This window comes from Pongo abelii, chromosome 20 (assembly GCF_028885655.2).
Source record: "Pongo abelii isolate AG06213 chromosome 20, NHGRI_mPonAbe1-v2.0_pri, whole genome shotgun sequence".
Lineage (NCBI taxonomy): Eukaryota > Metazoa > Chordata > Mammalia > Primates > Hominidae > Pongo > Pongo abelii.
This window is the reverse complement of record NC_072005.2, coordinates 25,121,819-25,140,923: the sequence shown is the minus strand read 5'-3', so window position 1 is coordinate 25,140,923 and position 19,105 is coordinate 25,121,819.

The window sequence follows — 19,105 nt, the reverse complement described above, 5'->3', positions numbered from 1 at the left end:
TTAGCTTTTCCAGCATAAGGCTCAAAGCGTTCCAAATATCCACTTGTAGCTTCCACAAAAAGACAGTTTCAAAACTGCTCTACCAAAAGGAAGTTTCAACTCCGCGAGTTGAATGCAGACATCACAAAGATGTTTCTGAGAATACTTCTGTCCCGTTCTTATTTGAAGTTATACGATTTTCCAGCAGAGGTCTCAATCACTCCAAATATTCACTTGCAGATTTTACAAAAACAGTGTTTCAAAACTGCTCTAGCAAAAGGGATGTTCAACTTTGTGAGTTTAGCGCACACATCACAGAGAAGTTTTTGAGAATGCCTCTTTCTAGTTTTTATGTGAATATATTTCCTTTTCCAGCATAGTCCTCAAAGCGCTCCCAAAATTCACTTGCAGATTCCACAAAAAGTGTGTTCCAAACCTGCTATATCAAAAGGAAGGTTCAACTCTGTGATTTGGAAGCACACATCACAAAGAAGTTTCTGATAATGTTTCTGTCTAGGTTTTATGTGAAGACATTTCCTTATATAGCATTGTCCTCAAAGCACTCCAAATATCCACCTGCAGATTCTACAAAAAGAGTGCTTCAAAACTGCTCTGTCAAAAGGCAGGTTCAACACTGTGAGTTTAATGCACACATCACAAAAAAGTTTCTGAGAATGCTTCTGTCTCATTTTTATGCGAAGATATTTTCTTTTCTAGCATAGGCCTCAAAGCGCTCCAAATATCCACATGCAGATTCTACAATAAGAGTGTTTCAAAACTGTTCTATCAAAAGGAAGGTTCAACTCCGTGTTTTGAATGCATGCATCACAAAGACGTTTCTGGGAATACTTCTGTCTAGTTTTTGTGTGAAGATATTTCCTTTTCCAGCACAGGCCTGAAAGAGCTCCAAATGTCTACTTGCACACACTACAAAAGGAGTGATTCAAAACTGCTCTATCAAAAGGAAGGTTCAACTCTGTGAATTGAATGCACACATCATAAAGAAGTTTCTGACAATGCTTCTGTTTTGTTTTTATGTGAAGATATTTCCTTTACCCTGCAGAGGCTTCAAAGCGATCCAAGTATTCACTTGCAGATTTTGCAAAAAGAGTGTTTCAAAACTGCTCTAAAAAAAGGAAGGTTCAACTCTCTGAGTTGAATACACACATCACAAGGTGGTTTCGGAGATTGCTTCTGTATAGTTTTTATGAGAAGACATTTACTTTTCCAGTATAGGCTTCAAAGCGCTCCAAGTATCCACTTGCAGATGATACAAAACGAGTGTTTCAGAACTGCACTCTCAAAAGGAAGGTTCAACTCTGTGAGTTGAATGCACACATCACAAGAAAGTTTCCGAGAATGCTTCTCTATCGTTTTTATGTGAAGATATTTCCTTTACCATCATAAGCCTCAAATCATTCCAACTATTCACTTGCAGATCCTACAAAAAGAGTATTTCAAAACTCCTCTCTCAAAAGGAAGGTTCAACTCTGTGAGTTCAATACACACATCACAAAGAGGTTTCTGAGAATGCTTCTTTCTACTTTTTGATTGAAGTTATTTCTTTTTTCAGCGTAGGCCTTAAAGCGCTCCAAATATCCACTTGCAGACTGTACAAAAAGACTGTTTCAGAACTGCTCCGCCAAAAGTAAGTTTAAAGTCTGTGTGTTGAACGCACACATTGCAAAGTAGTTTCTGAGAATGCTTCTGTCTTGTTTTTATGTGAAGATATTTCCTTTTCCAGCATAGGCCTCAAAGATATCCAAATGTCCACATGAAGATTCTTCAAAGAGAGGGTTTCAAAACTGCTCTATCAAAAGAAAGGTTCAACTCTGTGAGTTGAAAGCACACATCAAAAAGAAGTTTCTGGGAATGCATCTGTCTAGTTTTTATGTGAAGATATTTCCTTTTCCAGCATTGCGTCAAAGCGCTCTAAATCTCCAATGGAAGAGTCAATAAAAAGAGGGTTTCAAAACCGCTCTGCCAAAAGGAAGGTTCAACTCTGTGACTTGAATTCACTCGTAACAAATATGTTTCTGAGAATGCCTCTGTCTAGTTTTTATCTAAAAATATTTCCATTTCCCTCTTAGGACTCAAAGCGCTCCAAATATCTAGTTGCATATACTACAAAAAGATTCTTTCAAAACCGCTCTATTCAAGGGAAGGTTCAACTCTGTGAGTTGAATGTAAACATCACAAAGAAGTTTGATAGAGTGCTTCCGCCTTGTTTTTACGTGAAAATATTTCCTTTTCCAGCATAGGCCTCAAAGCGCTCCAAATATCCACTTGCGGATTCTACAAAAAGAGTGTTTCAGAATTGCTCTATCAAAAGGAAGGTTCAACTCTGTGAGTGGAATGCACACGTCACAAAGAAGTTTCTGAGAATGCTTCTGTCTAGTTTTCGTGTGAAGATCTTTTCTATTCCAGCACAGGCCTGAAAGAGCTCCAAATGTCTACTTGCACATTCTACAAAAAGAGTGTTTCAAAACTGCTCTATCAAATGTAAGGTTAAACTCGCTGAGTTGAATGCACACATCACAAAAAAGTTTGTGAGAATGCTTCCTTCTAGTTTTTATGTGAAGTTGTTTCCTTTTCCAGCTTAGGCTTCGAAGTGCTCCAAATATCCACTTGCAGATTCTACAAAAAGAGTGTTCTCAAACTGCTCTAACAAAAGGACGGTTCAACTCTCCGAGTTGAATGCACAAATCACAAGGAAGTTGCTGAGAATGCTTCTGTATAGTTTTTATGTGAAGATATTTCCTTTTCCAGCATAGGCTTCAAAGCGCTAAATATATCCACTTGCAGATTCTACAAAAAGAGTGTTTCAAAACTACTCTATCAAAAGAAATGTTTACATCTGTGAGTTGAAAGCACACATCACAAAGAAGTTTCTGAGAATGCTTCTGTGTAGTTTTTATGTGAAGATATTTCCTTTTCCAGCATATCGTCAAAGCACTAAAAATGTCCACTTGAAGATTCTACAAAAAGAGTGTTTCAAAACTGCCCTATCAAAACGAAGGTTCAACTCTGTGAGTTGAATGGACTCATATCAAATACGTTTCTGAGAATGCTTCTGTCTAGTTTTTATGTGAAGTTATTTCCTTTTCCAGCATAGGCCTCAAAGCCCTCCAAATGTCCACTTGAATATTCTACAAAAATATTGTTTCAAAACCGCTCTAAGAAAAGGAAGATCCAACTCTGTGAGTTGAATGCACACATCACAAAGAAGTTTCTGAGCATGCTTCTGTCTAATTTTTATGTGAAGTTATTTCCTTTTCCAGCAAAGGCCTCAAAGCACTCCAAATGTACACTTGAATGCACTCATCACAAAGAAGTTTCTGAGAATGCTTCTCTCTACTTTTTATGTGAAGTTATTAGCTTTTCCAGCCTAAGCCTCAAAGCGTTCCAAATATCCACTTGTAGCTTCCACAAAAAGACAGTTTCAAAACTGCTCTACCAAAAGGAAGTTTCAACCCCGCGAGTTGAATGCAGACATCACAAAGATGTTTCTGAGAATACTTCTGTCCCGTTCTTATTTGAAGTTATACGATTTTCCAGCAGAGGTCTCAATCACTCCAAATATTCACTTGCAGATTTTACAAAAACAGTGTTTCAAAACTGCTCTAGCAAAAGGGATGTTCAACTTTGTGAGTTTAGCGCACACATCACAGAGAAGTTTTTGAGAATGCCTCTTTCTAGTTTTTATGTGAATATATTTCCTTTTCCAGCATAGTCCTCAAAGCGCTCCCAAAATTCACTTGCAGATTCCACAAAAAGTGTGTTCCAAACCTGCTATATCAAAAGGAAGGTTCAACTCTGTGATTTGGAAGCACACATCACAAAGAAGTTTCTGATAATGTTTCTGTCTAGGTTTTATGTGAAGACATTTCCTTATATAGCATTGTCCTCAAAGCACTCCAAATATCCACCTGCAGATTCTACAAAAAGAGTGCTTCAAAACTGCTCTGTCAAAAGGCAGGTTCAACACTGTGAGTTTAATGCACACATCACAAAAAAGTTTCTGAGAATGCTTCTGTCTCATTTTTATGCGAAGATATTTTCTTTTCTAGCATAGGCCTCAAAGCGCTCCAAATATCCACATGCAGATTCTACAATAAGAGTGTTTCAAAACTGTTCTATCAAAAGGAAGGTTCAACTCCGTGTTTTGAATGCATGCATCACAAAGACGTTTCTGGGAATACTTCTGTCTAGTTTTTGTGTGAAGATATTTCCTTTTCCAGCACAGGCCTGAAAGAGCTCCAAATGTCTACTTGCACACACTACAAAAGGAGTGATTCAAAACTGCTCTATCAAAAGGAAGGTTCAACTCTGTGAATTGAATGCACACATCATAAAGAAGTTTCTGACAATGCTTCTGTTTTGTTTTTATGTGAAGATATTTCCTTTACCCTGCAGAGGCTTCAAAGCGATCCAAGTATTCACTTGCAGATTTTGCAAAAAGAGTGTTTCAAAACTGCTCTAAAAAAAGGAAGGTTCAACTCTCTGAGTTGAATACACACATCACAAGGTGGTTTCGGAGATTGCTTCTGTATAGTTTTTATGAGAAGACATTTACTTTTCCAGTATAGGCTTCAAAGCGCTCCAAGTATCCACTTGCAGATGATACAAAACGAGTGTTTCAGAACTGCACTCTCAAAAGGAAGGTTCAACTCTGTGAGTTGAATGCACACATCACAAGAAAGTTTCCGAGAATGCTTCTCTATCGTTTTTATGTGAAGATATTTCCTTTACCATCATAGGCCTCAAATCATTCCAACTATTCACTTGCAGATCCTACAAAAAGAGTATTTCAAAACTCCTCTCTCAAAAGGAAGGTTCAACTCTGTGAGTTCAATACACACATCACAAAGAGGTTTCTGAGAATGCTTCTTTCTACTTTTTGATTGAAGTTATTTCTTTTTTCAGCGTAGGCCTTAAAGCGCTCCAAATATCCACTTGCAGACTGTACAAAAAGACTGTTTCAGAACTGCTCCGCCAAAAGTAAGTTTAAAGTCTGTGTGTTGAACGCACACATTGCAAAGTAGTTTCTGAGAATGCTTCTGTCTTGTTTTTATGTGAAGATATTTCCTTTTCCAGCATAGGCCTCAAAGATATCCAAATGTCCACATGAAGATTCTTCAAAGAGAGGGTTTCAAAACTGCTCTATCAAAAGAAAGGTTCAACTCTGTGAGTTGAAAGCACACATCAAAAAGAAGTTTCTGGGAATGCATCTGTCTAGTTTTTATGTGAAGATATTTCCTTTTCCAGCATTGCGTCAAAGCGCTCTAAATCTCCAATGGAAGAGTCAATAAAAAGAGGGTTTCAAAACCGCTCTGCCAAAAGGAAGGTTCAACTCTGTGACTTGAATTCACTCGTAACAAATATGTTTCTGAGAATGCCTCTGTCTAGTTTTTATCTAAAAATATTTCCATTTCCCTCTTAGGACTCAAAGCGCTCCAAATATCTAGTTGCATATACTACAAAAAGATTCTTTCAAAACCGCTCTATTCAAGGGAAGGTTCAACTCTGTGAGTTGAATGTAAACATCACAAAGAAGTTTGATAGAGTGCTTCCGCCTTGTTTTTACGTGAAAATATTTCCTTTTCCAGCATAGGCCTCAAAGCGCTCCAAATATCCACTTGCGGATTCTACAAAAAGAGTGTTTCAGAATTGCTCTATCAAAAGGAAGGTTCAACTCTGTGAGTGGAATGCACACGTCACAAAGAAGTTTCTGAGAATGCTTCTGTCTAGTTTTCGTGTGAAGATCTTTTCTATTCCAGCACAGGCCTGAAAGAGCTCCAAATGTCTACTTGCACATTCTACAAAAAGAGTGTTTCAAAACTGCTCTATCAAATGTAAGGTTAAACTCGCTGAGTTGAATGCACACATCACAAAAAAGTTTGTGAGAATGCTTCCTTCTAGTTTTTATGTGAAGTTGTTTCCTTTTCCAGCTTAGGCTTCGAAGTGCTCCAAATATCCACTTGCAGATTCTACAAAAAGAGTGTTCTCAAACTGCTCTAACAAAAGGACGGTTCAACTCTCCGAGTTGAATGCACAAATCACAAGGAAGTTGCTGAGAATGCTTCTGTATAGTTTTTATGTGAAGATATTTCCTTTTCCAGCATAGGCTTCAAAGCGCTAAATATATCCACTTGCAGATTCTACAAAAAGAGTGTTTCAAAACTACTCTATCAAAAGAAATGTTTACATCTGTGAGTTGAAAGCACACATCACAAAGAAGTTTCTGAGAATGCTTCTGTGTAGTTTTTATGTGAAGATATTTCCTTTTCCAGCATATCGTCAAAGCACTAAAAATGTCCACTTGAAGATTCTACAAAAAGAGTGTTTCAAAACTGCCCTATCAAAACGAAGGTTCAACTCTGTGAGTTGAATGGACTCATATCAAATACGTTTCTGAGAATGCTTCTGTCTAGTTTTTATGTGAAGTTATTTCCTTTTCCAGCATAGGCCTCAAAGCCCTCCAAATGTCCACTTGAATATTCTACAAAAATATTGTTTCAAAACCGCTCTAAGAAAAGGAAGATCCAACTCTGTGAGTTGAATGCACACATCACAAAGAAGTTTCTGAGCATGCTTCTGTCTAATTTTTATGTGAAGTTATTTCCTTTTCCAGCAAAGGCCTCAAAGCACTCCAAATGTACACTTGAATGCACTCATCACAAAGAAGTTTCTGAGAATGCTTCTCTCTACTTTTTATGTGAAGTTATTAGCTTTTCCAGCCTAAGCCTCAAAGCGTTCCAAATATCCACTTGTAGCTTCCACAAAAAGACAGTTTCAAAACTGCTCTACCAAAAGGAAGTTTCAACCCCGCGAGTTGAATGCAGACATCACAAAGATGTTTCTGAGAATACTTCTGTCCCGTTCTTATTTGAAGTTATACGATTTTCCAGCAGAGGTCTCAATCACTCCAAATATTCACTTGCAGATTTTACAAAAACAGTGTTTCAAAACTGCTCTAGCAAAAGGGATGTTCAACTTTGTGAGTTTAGCGCACACATCACAGAGAAGTTTTTGAGAATGCCTCTTTCTAGTTTTTATGTGAATATATTTCCTTTTCCAGCATAGTCCTCAAAGCGCTCCCAAAATTCACTTGCAGATTCCACAAAAAGTGTGTTCCAAACCTGCTATATCAAAAGGAAGGTTCAACTCTGTGATTTGGAAGCACACATCACAAAGAAGTTTCTGATAATGTTTCTGTCTAGGTTTTATGTGAAGACATTTCCTTATATAGCATTGTCCTCAAACCACTCCAAATATCCACCTGCAGATTCTACAAAAAGAGTGTTTCAAAACTGCTCTGTCAAAAGGCAGGTTCAACACTGTGAGTTTAATGCGCACATCACAAAAAAGTTTCTGAGAATGCTTCTGTCTCATTTTTATGCGAAGATATTTTCTTTTCTAGCATAGGCCTCAAAGCGCTCCAAATATCCACATGCAGATTCTACAATAAGAGTGTTTCAAAACTGTTCTATCAAAAGGAAGGTTCAACTCCGTGTTTTGAATGCATGCATCACAAAGAGGTTTCTGGGAATACTTCTGTCTAGTTTTTGTGTGAAGATATTTCCTTTTCCAGCACAGGCCTGAAAGAGCTCCAAATGTCTACTTGCACACACTACAAAAGGAGTGTTTCAAAACTGCTCTATCAAAAGGAAGGTTCAACTCTGTGAATTGAATGCACACGTCATAAAGAAGTTTCTGACAATGCTTCTGTTTTGTTTTTATGTGAGGATATTTCCTTTACCCTGCAGAGGCTTCAAAGCGATCCAAGTATTCACTTGCAGATTTTGCAAAAAGAGTGTTTCAAAACTGCTCTAAAAAAAGGAAGGTTCAACTCTCTGAGTTGAATACACACATCACAAGGTGGTTTCGGAGATTGCTTCTCTATAGTTTTTATGAGAAGACATTTACTTTTCCAGTATAGGCTTCAAAGCGCTCCAAGTATCCACTTGCAGATGATACAAAACGAGTGTTTCAAAACTGCACTATCAGAAGGAAGGTTCAACTCTGTGAGTTGAATGCACACATCACAAGGAAGTTTCCGAGAATGCTTCTCTATCGTTTTTATGTGAAGATATTTCCTTTACCATCATAGGCCTCAAATCATTCCAACTATTCACTTGCAGATCCTACAAAAAGAGTATTTCAAAACTCCTCTCTCAAAAGGAAGGTTCAACTCTGTGAGTTCAATACACACATCACAAAGAGGTTTCTGAGAATGCTTCTTTCTACTTTTTGATTGAAGTTATTTCTTTTTTCAGCGTAGGCCTTAAAGCGCTCCAAATATCCACTTGCAGACTGTACAAAAAGACTGTTTCAGAACTGCTCCGCCAAAAGTAAGTTTAAAGTCTGTGTGTTGAACGCACACATTGCAAAGTAGTTTCTGAGAATGCTTCTGTCTTGTTTTTATGTGAAGATATTTCCTTTTCCAGCATAGGCCTCAAAGATATCCAAATGTCCACATGAAGATTCTTCAAAGAGAGGGTTTCAAAACTGCTCTATCAAAAGAAAGGTTCAACTCTGTGAGTTGAAAGCACACATCAAAAAGAAGTTTCTGGGAATGCATCTGTCTAGTTTTTATGTGAAGATATTTCCTTTTCCAGCATTGCGTCAAAGCGCTCTAAATCTCCAATGGAAGAGTCAATAAAAAGAGGGTTTCAAAACCGCTCTGCCAAAAGGAAGGTTCAACTCTGTGACTTGAATTTACTCGTAACAAATATGTTTCTGAGAATGCCTCTGTCTAGTTTTCATCTAAAAATATTTCCATTTCCCTCATAGGACTCAAAGCGCTCCAAATATCTAGTTGCATATACTACAAAAAGATTCTTTCAAAACCGCTCTATTCAAGGGAAGGTTCAACTCTGTGAGTTGAATGTAAACATCACAAAGAAGTTTGATAGAGTGCTTCCGCCTTGTTTTTACGTGAAAATATTTCCTTTTCCAGCATAGGCCTCAAAGCGCTCCAAATATCCACTTGCGGATTCTACAAAAAGAGTGTTTCAGAATTGCTCTATCAAAAGGAAGGTTCAACTCTGTGAGTGGAATGCACACGTCACAAAGAAGTTTCTGAGAATGCTTCTGTCTAGTTTTCGTGTGAAGATCTTTTCTATTCCAGCACAGGCCTGAAAGAGCTCCAAATGTCTACTTGCACATTCTACAAAAAGAGTGTTTCAAAACTGCTCTATCAAATGTAAGGTTAAACTCGCTGAGTTGAATGCACACATCACAAAAAAGTTTGTGAGAATGCTTCCTTCTAGTTTTTATGTGAAGTTGTTTCCTTTTCCAGCTTAGGCTTCAAAGTGCTCCAAATATCCACTTGCAGATTCTACAAAAAGAGTGTTCCCAAACTACTCTAACAAAAGGACGGTTCAACTCTCCGAGTTGAATGCACAAATCACAAGGAAGTTGCTGAGAATGCTTCTGTATAGTTTTTATGTGAAGATATTTCCTTTTCCAGCATAGGCTTCAAAGCGCTCCATATATCCACTTGCAGGTTCTACAAAAAGAGTGTTTCAAAACTACTCTATCAAAAGAAATGTTTACATCTGTGAGTTGAAAGCACACATCACAAAGAAGTTTCTGAGAATGCTTCTGTGTAGTTTTTATGTGAAGATATTTCCTTTTCCAGCATATCGTCAAAGCACTAAAAATGTCCACTTGAAGATTCTACAAAAAGAGTGTTTCAAAACTGCCCTATCAAAACGAAGGTTCAACTCTGTGAGTTGAATGGACTCATAACAAATACGTTTCTGAGAATGCTTCTGTCTAGTTTTTATGTGAAGTTATTTCCTTTTCCAGCATAGGCCTCAAAGCCCTCCAAATGTCCACTTGAATATTCTACAAAAATATTGTTTCAAAACCGCTCTAAGAAAAGGAAGATCCAACTCTGTGAGTTGAATGCACACATCACAAAGAAGTTTCTGAGCATGCTTCTGTCTAATTTTTATGTGAAGTTATTTCCTTTTCCAGCAAAGGCCTCAAAGCACTCCAAATGTACACTTGAATGCACTCATCACAAAGAAGTTTCTGAGAATGCTTCTCTCTACTTTTTATGTGAAGTTATTAGCTTTTCCAGCCTAAGCCTCAAAGCGTTCCAAATATCCACTTGTAGCTTCCACAAAAAGACAGTTTCAAAACTGCTCTACCAAAAGGAAGTTTCAACTCCGCGAGTTGAATGCAGACATCACAAAGATGTTTCTGAGAATACTTCTGTCCCGTTCTTATTTGAAGTTATACGATTTTCCAGCAGAGGTCTCAATCACTCCAAATATTCACTTGCAGATTTTACAAAAACAGTGTTTCAAAACTGCTCTAGCAAAAGGGATGTTCAACTTTGTGAGTTTAGCGCACACATCACAGAGAAGTTTTTGAGAATGCCTCTTTCTAGTTTTTATGTGAATATATTTCCTTTTCCAGCATAGTCCTCAAAGCGCTCCCAAAATTCACTTGCAGATTCCACAAAAAGTGTGTTCCAAACCTGCTATATCAAAAGGAGGGTTCAACTCTGTGATTTGGAAGCACACATCACAAAGAAGTTTCTGATAATGTTTCTGTCTAGGTTTTATTTGAAGACATTTCCTTATATAGCATTGTCCTCAAAGCACTCCAAATATCCACCTGCAGATTCTACAAAAAGAGTGTTTCAAAACTGCTCTGTCAAAAGGCAGGTTCAACACTGTGAGTTTAATGCACACATCACAAAGAAGTTTCTGAGAATGCTTCTGTCTCGTTTTTATGCGAAGATATTTTCTTTTCTAGCATAGGCCTCAAAGCGCTGCAAATATCCACATGCAGATTCTACAATAAGAGTGTTTCAAAACTGTTCTTTCAAAAGGAAGGTTCAACTCCGTGTTTTGAATGCATGCATCACAAAGACGTTTCTGAGAATACTTCTGTCTAGTTTTTGTGTGAAGATATTTTCTTTTCCAGCACAGGCCTGAAAGAGCTCCAAATGTCTACTTGCACACACTACAAAAGGAGTGATTCAAAACTGCTCTATCAAAAGGAAGGTTCAACTCTGTGAATTGAATGCACACATCGTAAAGAAGTTTCTGACAATGCTTCTGTTTTGTTTTTATGTGAAGATATTTCCTTTACCCTGCAGAGGCTTCAAAGCGATCCAAGTATTCACTTGCAGATTTTGCAAAAAGAGTGTTTCAAAACTGCTCTAAAAAAAGGAAGGTTCAACTCTCTGAGTTGAATACACACATCACAAGGTGGTTTCGGAGATTGCTTCTGTATAGTTTTTATGAGAAGACATTTACTTTTCCAGTATAGGCTTCAAAGCGCTCCAAGTATCCACTTGCAGATGATACAAAACGAGTGTTTCAAAACTGCACTATCAAAAGGAAGGTTCAACTCTGTGAGTTGAATGCACACATCACAAGAAAGTTTCCGAGAATGCTTCTCTATCGTTTTTATGTGAAGATATTTCCTTTACCATCATAGGTCTCAAATCATTCCAACTATTCACTTGCAGATCCTACAAAAAGAGTATTTCAAAACTCCTCTCTCAAAAGGAAGGTTCAACTCTGTGAGTTCAATACACACATCACAAAGAGGTTTCTGAGAATGCTTCTTTCTATTTTTTGATTGAAGTTATTTCTTTTTTCAGCGTAGGCCTTAAAGCGCTCCAAATATCCACTTGCAGACTGTACAAAAAGACTGTTTCAGAACTGCTCCGCCAAAAGTAAGTTTAAAGTCTGTGTGTTGAACGCACACATTGCAAAGTAGTTTCTGAGAATGCTTCTGTCTTGTTTTTATGTGAAGATATTTCCTTTTCCAGCATAGGCCTCAAAGATATCCAAATGTCCACATGAAGATTCTTCAAAGAGAGGGTTTCAAAACTGCTCTATCAAAAGAAAGGTTCAACTCTGTGAGTTGAAAGCACACATCAAAAAGAAGTTTCTGGGAATGCATCTGTCTAGTTTTTATGTGAAGATATTTCCTTTTCCAGCATTGCGTCAAAGCGCTCTAAATCTCCAATGGAAGAGTCAATAAAAAGAGGGTTTCAAAACCGCTCTGCCAAAAGGAAGGTTCAACTCTGTGACTTGAATTCACTCGTAACAAATATGTTTCTGAGAATGCCTCTGTCTAGTTTTTATCTAAAAATATTTCCATTTCCCTCATAGGACTCAAAGCGCTCCAAATATCTAGTTGCATATACTACAAAAAGATTCTTTCAAAACCACTCTATTCAAGGGAATTTTCAACTCTGTGAGTTGAATGTAAACATCACAAAGAAGTTTGATAGAGTGCTTCGGTCTTGTTTTTACGTGAAAATATTTCCTTTTCCAGCATAGGCCTCAAAGCGCTCCAAATATCCACTTGCGGATTCTACAAAAAGAGTGTTTCAGAATTGCTCTATCAAAAGGAAGGTTCAACTCTGTGAGTGGAATGCACACGTCACAAAGAAGTTTCTGAGAATGCTTCTGTCTAGTTTTCGTGTGAAGATCTTTTCTATTCCAGCACAGGCCTGAAAGAGCTCCAAATGTCTACTTGCACATTCTACAAAAAGAGTGTTTCAAAACTGCTCTATCAAATGTAAGGTTAAACTCGCTGAGTTGAATGCACACATCACAAAAAAGTTTGTGAGAATGCTTCCTTCTAGTTTTTATGTGAAGTTGTTTCCTTTTCCAGCTTAGGCTTCGAAGTGCTCCAAATATCCACTTGCAGATTCTACAAAAAGAGTGTTCTCAAACTGCTCTAACAAAAGGACGGTTCAACTCTCCGAGTTGAATGCACAAATCACAAGGAAGTTGCTGAGAATGCTTCTGTATAGTTTTTATGTGAAGATATTTCCTTTTCCAGCATAGGCTTCAAAGCGCTAAATATATCCACTTGCAGATTCTACAAAAAGAGTGTTTCAAAACTACTCTATCAAAAGAAATGTTTACATCTGTGAGTTGAAAGCACACATCACAAAGAAGTTTCTGAGAATGCTTCTGTGTAGTTTTTATGTGAAGATATTTCCTTTTCCAGCATATCGTCAAAGCACTAAAAATGTCCACTTGAAGATTCTACAAAAAGAGTGTTTCAAAACTGCCCTATCAAAACGAAGGTTCAACTCTGTGAGTTGAATGGACTCATATCAAATACGTTTCTGAGAATGCTTCTGTCTAGTTTTTATGTGAAGTTATTTCCTTTTCCAGCATAGGCCTCAAAGCCCTCCAAATGTCCACTTGAATATTCTACAAAAATATTGTTTCAAAACCGCTCTAAGAAAAGGAAGATCCAACTCTGTGAGTTGAATGCACACATCACAAAGAAGTTTCTGAGCATGCTTCTGTCTAATTTTTATGTGAAGTTATTTCCTTTTCCAGCAAAGGCCTCAAAGCACTCCAAATGTACACTTGAATGCACTCATCACAAAGAAGTTTCTGAGAATGCTTCTCTCTACTTTTTATGTGAAGTTATTAGCTTTTCCAGCATAAGCCTCAAAGCGTTCCAAATATCCACTTGTAGCTTCCACAAAAAGACAGTTTCAAAACTGCTCTACCAGAAGGAAGTTTCAACTCCGCGAGTTGAATGCAGACATCACAAAGATGTTTCTGAGAATACTTCTGTCCCGTTCTTATTTGAAGTTATATGATTTTCCAGCAGAGGTCTCAATCACTCCAAATATTCACTTGCAGATTTTACAAAAACAGTGTTTCAAAACTGCTCTAGCAAAAGGGATGTTCAACTTTGTGAGTTTAGCGCACACATCACAGAGAAGTTTTTGAGAATGCCTCTTTCTAGTTTTTATGTGAATATATTTCCTTTTCCAGCATAGTCCTCAAAGCGCTCCCAAAATTCACTTGCAGATTCCACAAAAAGTGTGTTCCAAACCTGCTATATCAAAAGGAAGGTTCAACTCTGTGATTTGGAAGCACACATCACAAAGAAGTTTCTGATAATGTTTCTGTCTAGGTTTTCTGTGAAGACATTTCCTTATATAGCATTGTCCTCAAAGCACTCCAAATATCCACCTGCAGATTCTACAAAAAGAGTGTTTCAAAACTGCTCTGTCAAAAGGCAGGTTCAACACTGTGAGTTTAATGCACACATCACAAAAAAGTTTCTGAGAATGCTTCTGTCTCATTTTTATGCGAAGATATTTTCTTTTCTAGCATTGGCCTCAAAGCGCTCCAAATATCCACATGCAGATTCTACAATAAGAGTGTTTCAAAACTGTTCTTTCAAAAGGAAGGTTCAACTCCGTGTTTTGAATGCATGCATCACAAAGACGTTTCTGAGAATACTTCTGTCTAGTTTTTGTGTGAAGATATTTCCTTTTCCAGCACAGGCCTGAAAGAGCTCCAAATGTCTACTTGCACACACTACAAAAGGAGTGTTTCAAAACTGCTCTATCAAAAGGAAGGTTCAACTCTGTGAATTGAATGCACACGTCATAAAGAAGTTTCTGACAATGCTTCTGTTTTGTTTTTATGTGAAGATATTTCCTTTACCCTGCAGAGGCTTCAAAGCGATCCAAGTATTCACTTGCAGATTTTGCAAAAAGAGTGTTTCAAAACTGCTCTAAAAAAAGGAAGGTTCAACTCTCTGAGTTGAATACACACATCACAAGGTGGTTTCGGAGATTGCTTCTGTATAGTTTTTATGAGAAGACATTTACTTTTCCAGTATAGGCTTCAAAGCGCTCCAAGTATCCACTTGCAGATGATACAAAACGAGTGTTTCAAAACTGCACTATCAGAAGGAAGGTTCAACTCTGTGAGTTGAATGCACACATCACAAGGAAGTTTCCGAGAATGCTTCTCTATCGTCTTTATGTGAAGATATTTCCTTTACCATCATAAGCCTCAAATCATTCCAACTATTCACTTGCAGATCCTACAAAAAGAGTATTTCAAAACTCCTCTATCAAAAGGAAGGTTCAACTCTGTGAGTTCAATACACACATCACACAGAGGTTTCTGAGAATGCTTCTTTCTACTTTTTGATTGAAGTTATCTCTTTTTTCAGCGTAGGCCTTAAAGCGCTCCAAATATCCACTTGCAGACTGTACAAAAAGACTGTTTCAGAACTGCTCCGCCAAAAGTAAGTTTAAAGTCTGTGTGTTGAACGCACACATTGCAAAGTAGTTTCTGAGAATGCTTCTGTCTTGTTTTTATGTGAAGATATTTCCTTTTCCAGCATAGGCCTCAAAGATATCCAAATGTCCACATGAAGATTCTTCAAAGAGAGGGTTTCAAAACTGCTCTATCAAAAGAAAGGTTCAACTCTGTGAGTTGAAAGCACACATCAAAAAGAAGTTTCTGGGAATGCATCTGTCTAGTTTTTATGTGAAGATATTTCCTTTTCCAGCATTGCGTCAAAGCGCTCTAAATCTCCAATGGAAGAGTCAATAAAAAGAGGGTTTCAAAACCGCTCTGCCAAAAGGAAGGTTCAACTCTGTGACTTGAATTTACTCGTAACAAATATGTTTCTGAGAATGCCTCTGTCTAGTTTTCATCTAAAAATATTTCCATTTCCCTCATAGGACTCAAAGCGCTCCAAATATCTAGTTGCATATACTACAAAAAGATTCTTTCAAAACCGCTCTATTCAAGGGAAGGTTCAACTCTGTGAGTTGAATGTAAACATCACAAAGAAGTTTGATAGAGTGCTTCCGCCTTGTTTTTACGTGAAAATATTTCCTTTTCCAGCATAGGCCTCAAAGCGCTCCAAATATCCACTTGCGGATTCTACAAAAAGAGTGTTTCAGAATTGCTCTATCAAAAGGAAGGTTCAACTCTGTGAGTGGAATGCACACGTCACAAAGAAGTTTCTGAGAATGCTTCTGTCTAGTTTTCGTGTGAAGATCTTTTCTATTCCAGCACAGGCCTGAAAGAGCTCCAAATGTCTACTTGCACATTCTACAAAAAGAGTGTTTCAAAACTGCTCTATCAAATGTAAGGTTAAACTCGCTGAGTTGAATGCACACATCACAAAAAAGTTTGTGAGAATGCTTCCTTCTAGTTTTTATGTGAAGTTGTTTCCTTTTCCAGCTTAGGCTTCAAAGTGCTCCAAATATCCACTTGCAGATTCTACAAAAAGAGTGTTCCCAAACTACTCTAACAAAAGGACGGTTCAACTCTCCGAGTTGAATGCACAAATCACAAGGAAGTTGCTGAGAATGCTTCTGTATAGTTTTTATGTGAAGATATTTCCTTTTCCAGCATAGGCTTCAAAGCGCTCCGTATATCCACTTGCAGGTTCTACAAAAAGAGTGTTTCAAAACTACTCTATCAAAAGAAATGTTTACATCTGTGAGTTGAAAGCACACATCACAAAGAAGTTTCTGAGAATGCTTCTGTGTAGTTTTTATGTGAAGATATTTCCTTTTCCAGCATATCGTCAAAGCACTAAAAATGTCCACTTGAAGATTCTACAAAAAGAGTGTTTCAAAACTGCCCTATCAAAACGAAGGTTCAACTCTGTGAGTTGAATGGACTCATAACAAATACGTTTCTGAGAATGCTTCTGTCTAGTTTTTATGTGAAGTTATTTCCTTTTCCAGCATAGGCCTCAAAGCCCTCCAAATGTCCACTTGAATATTCTACAAAAATCTTGTTTCAAAACCGCTCTAAGAAAAGGAAGATCCAACTCTGTGAGTTGAATGCACACATCACAAAGAAGTTTCTGAGCATGCTTCTGTCTAATTTTTATGTGAAGTTATTTCCTTTTCCAGCAAAGGCCTCAAAGCACTCCAAATGTACACTTGAATGCACTCATCACAAAGAAGTTTCTGAGAATGCTTCTCTCTACTTTTTATGTGAAGTTATTAGCTTTTCCAGCCTAAGCCTCAAAGCGTTCCAAATATCCACTTGTAGCTTCCACAAAAAGACAGTTTCAAAACTGCTCTACCAAAAGGAAGTTTCAACTCCGCGAGTTGAATGCAGACATCACAAAGATGTTTCTGAGAATACTTCTGTCCCGTTCTTATTTGAAGTTATACGATTTTCCAGCAGAGGTCTCAATCACTCCAAATATTCACTTGCAGATTTTACAAAAACAGTGTTTCAAAACTGCTCTAGCAAAAGGGATGTTCAACTTTGTGAGTTTAGCGCACACATCACAGAGAAGTTTTTGAGAATGCCTCTTTCTAGTTTTTATGTGAATATATTTCCTTTTCCAGCATAGTCCTCAAAGCGCTCCCAAAATTCACTTGCAGATTCCACAAAAAGTGTGTTCCAAACCTGCTATATCAAAAGGAAGGTTCAACTCTGTGATTTGGAAGCACACATCACAAAGAAGTTTCTGATAATGTTTCTGTCTAGGTTTTATTTGAAGACATTTCCTTATATAGCATTGTCCTCAAAGCACTCCAAATATCCACCTGCAGATTCTACAAAAAGAGTGTTTCAAAACTGCTCTGTCAAAAGGCAGGTTCAACACTGTGAGTTTAATGCACACATCACAAAGAAGTTTCTGAGAATGCTTCTGTCTCGTTTTTATGCGAAGATATTTTCTTTTCTAGCATAGGCCTCAAAGCGCTGCAAATATCCACATGCAGATTCTACAATAAGAGTGTTTCAAAACTGTTCTTTCAAAAGGAAGGTTCAACTCCGTGTTTTGAATGCATGCATCACAAAGACGTTTCTGAGAATACTTCTGTCTAGTTTTTGTGTGAAGATATTTCCTTTTCCAGCACAGGCCTGAAAGAGCTCCAAATGTCTACTTGCACACACTACAAAAGGAGTGATTCAAAACTGCTCTATCAAAAGGAAGGTTCAACTCTGTGAATTGAATGCACACATCGTAAAGAAGTTTCTGACAATGCTTCTGTTTTGTTTTTATGTGAAGATATTTCCTTTACCCTGCAGAGGCTTCAAAGCGATCCAAGTATTCACTTGCAGATTTTGCAAAAAGAGTGTTTCAAAACTGCTCTAAAAAAAGGAAGGTTCAACTCTCTGAGTTGAATACACACATCACAAGGTGGTTTCGGAGATTGCTTCTGTATAGTTTTTATGAGAAGACATTTACTTTTCCAGTATAGGCTTCAAAGCGCTCCAAGTATCCACTTGCAGATGATACAAAACGAGTGTTTCAAAACTGCACTATCAAAAGGAAGGTTCAACTCTGTGAGTTGAATGCACACATCACAAGAAAGTTTCCGAGAATGCTTCTCTATCGTTTTTATGTGAAGATATTTCCTTTACCATCATAGGTCTCAAATCATTCCAACTATTCACTTGCAGATCCTACAAAAAGAGTATTTCAAAACTCCTCTCTCAAAAGGAAGGTTCAACTCTGTGAGTTCAATACACACATCACAAAGAGGTTTCTGAGAATGCTTCTTTCTATTTTTTGATTGAAGTTATTTCTTTTTTCAGCGTAGGCCTTAAAGCGCTCCAAATATCCACTTGCAGACTGTACAAAAAGACTGTTTCAGAACTGCTCCGCCAAAAGTAAGTTTAAAGTCTGTGTGTTGAACGCACACATTGCAAAGTAGTTTCTGAGAATGCTTCTGTCTTGTTTTTATGTGAAGATATTTCCTTTTCCAGCATAGGCCTCAAAGATATCCAAATGTCCACATGAAGATTCTTCAAAGAGAGGGTTTCAAAACTGCTCTATCAAAAGAAAGGTTCAACTCTGTGAGTTGAAAGCACACATCAAAAAGAAGTTTCTGGGAATGCATCTGTCTAGTTTTTATGTGAAGATATTTCCTTTTCCAGCATTGCGTCAAAGCGCTCTAAATCTCCAATGGAAGAGTCAATAAAAAGAGGGTTTCAACACCGCTCTGCCAAAAGGAAGGTTCAACTCTGTGACTTGAATTCACTCGTAACAAATATGTTTCTGAGAATGCCTCTGTCTAGTTTTTATCTAAAAATATTTCCATTTCCCTCATAGGACTCAAAGCGCTCCAAATATCTAGTTGCATATACTACAAAAAGATTCTTTCAAAACCACTCTATTCAAGGGAATTTTCAACTCTGTGAGTTGAATGTAAACATCACAAAGAAGTTTGATAGAGTGCTTCGGTCTTGTTTTTACGTGAAAATATTTCCTTTTCCAGCATAGGCCTCAAAGCGCTCCAAATATCCACTTGCGGATTCTACAAAAAGAGTGTTTCAGAATTGCTCTATCAAAAGGAAGGTTCAACTCTGTGAGTGGAATGCAC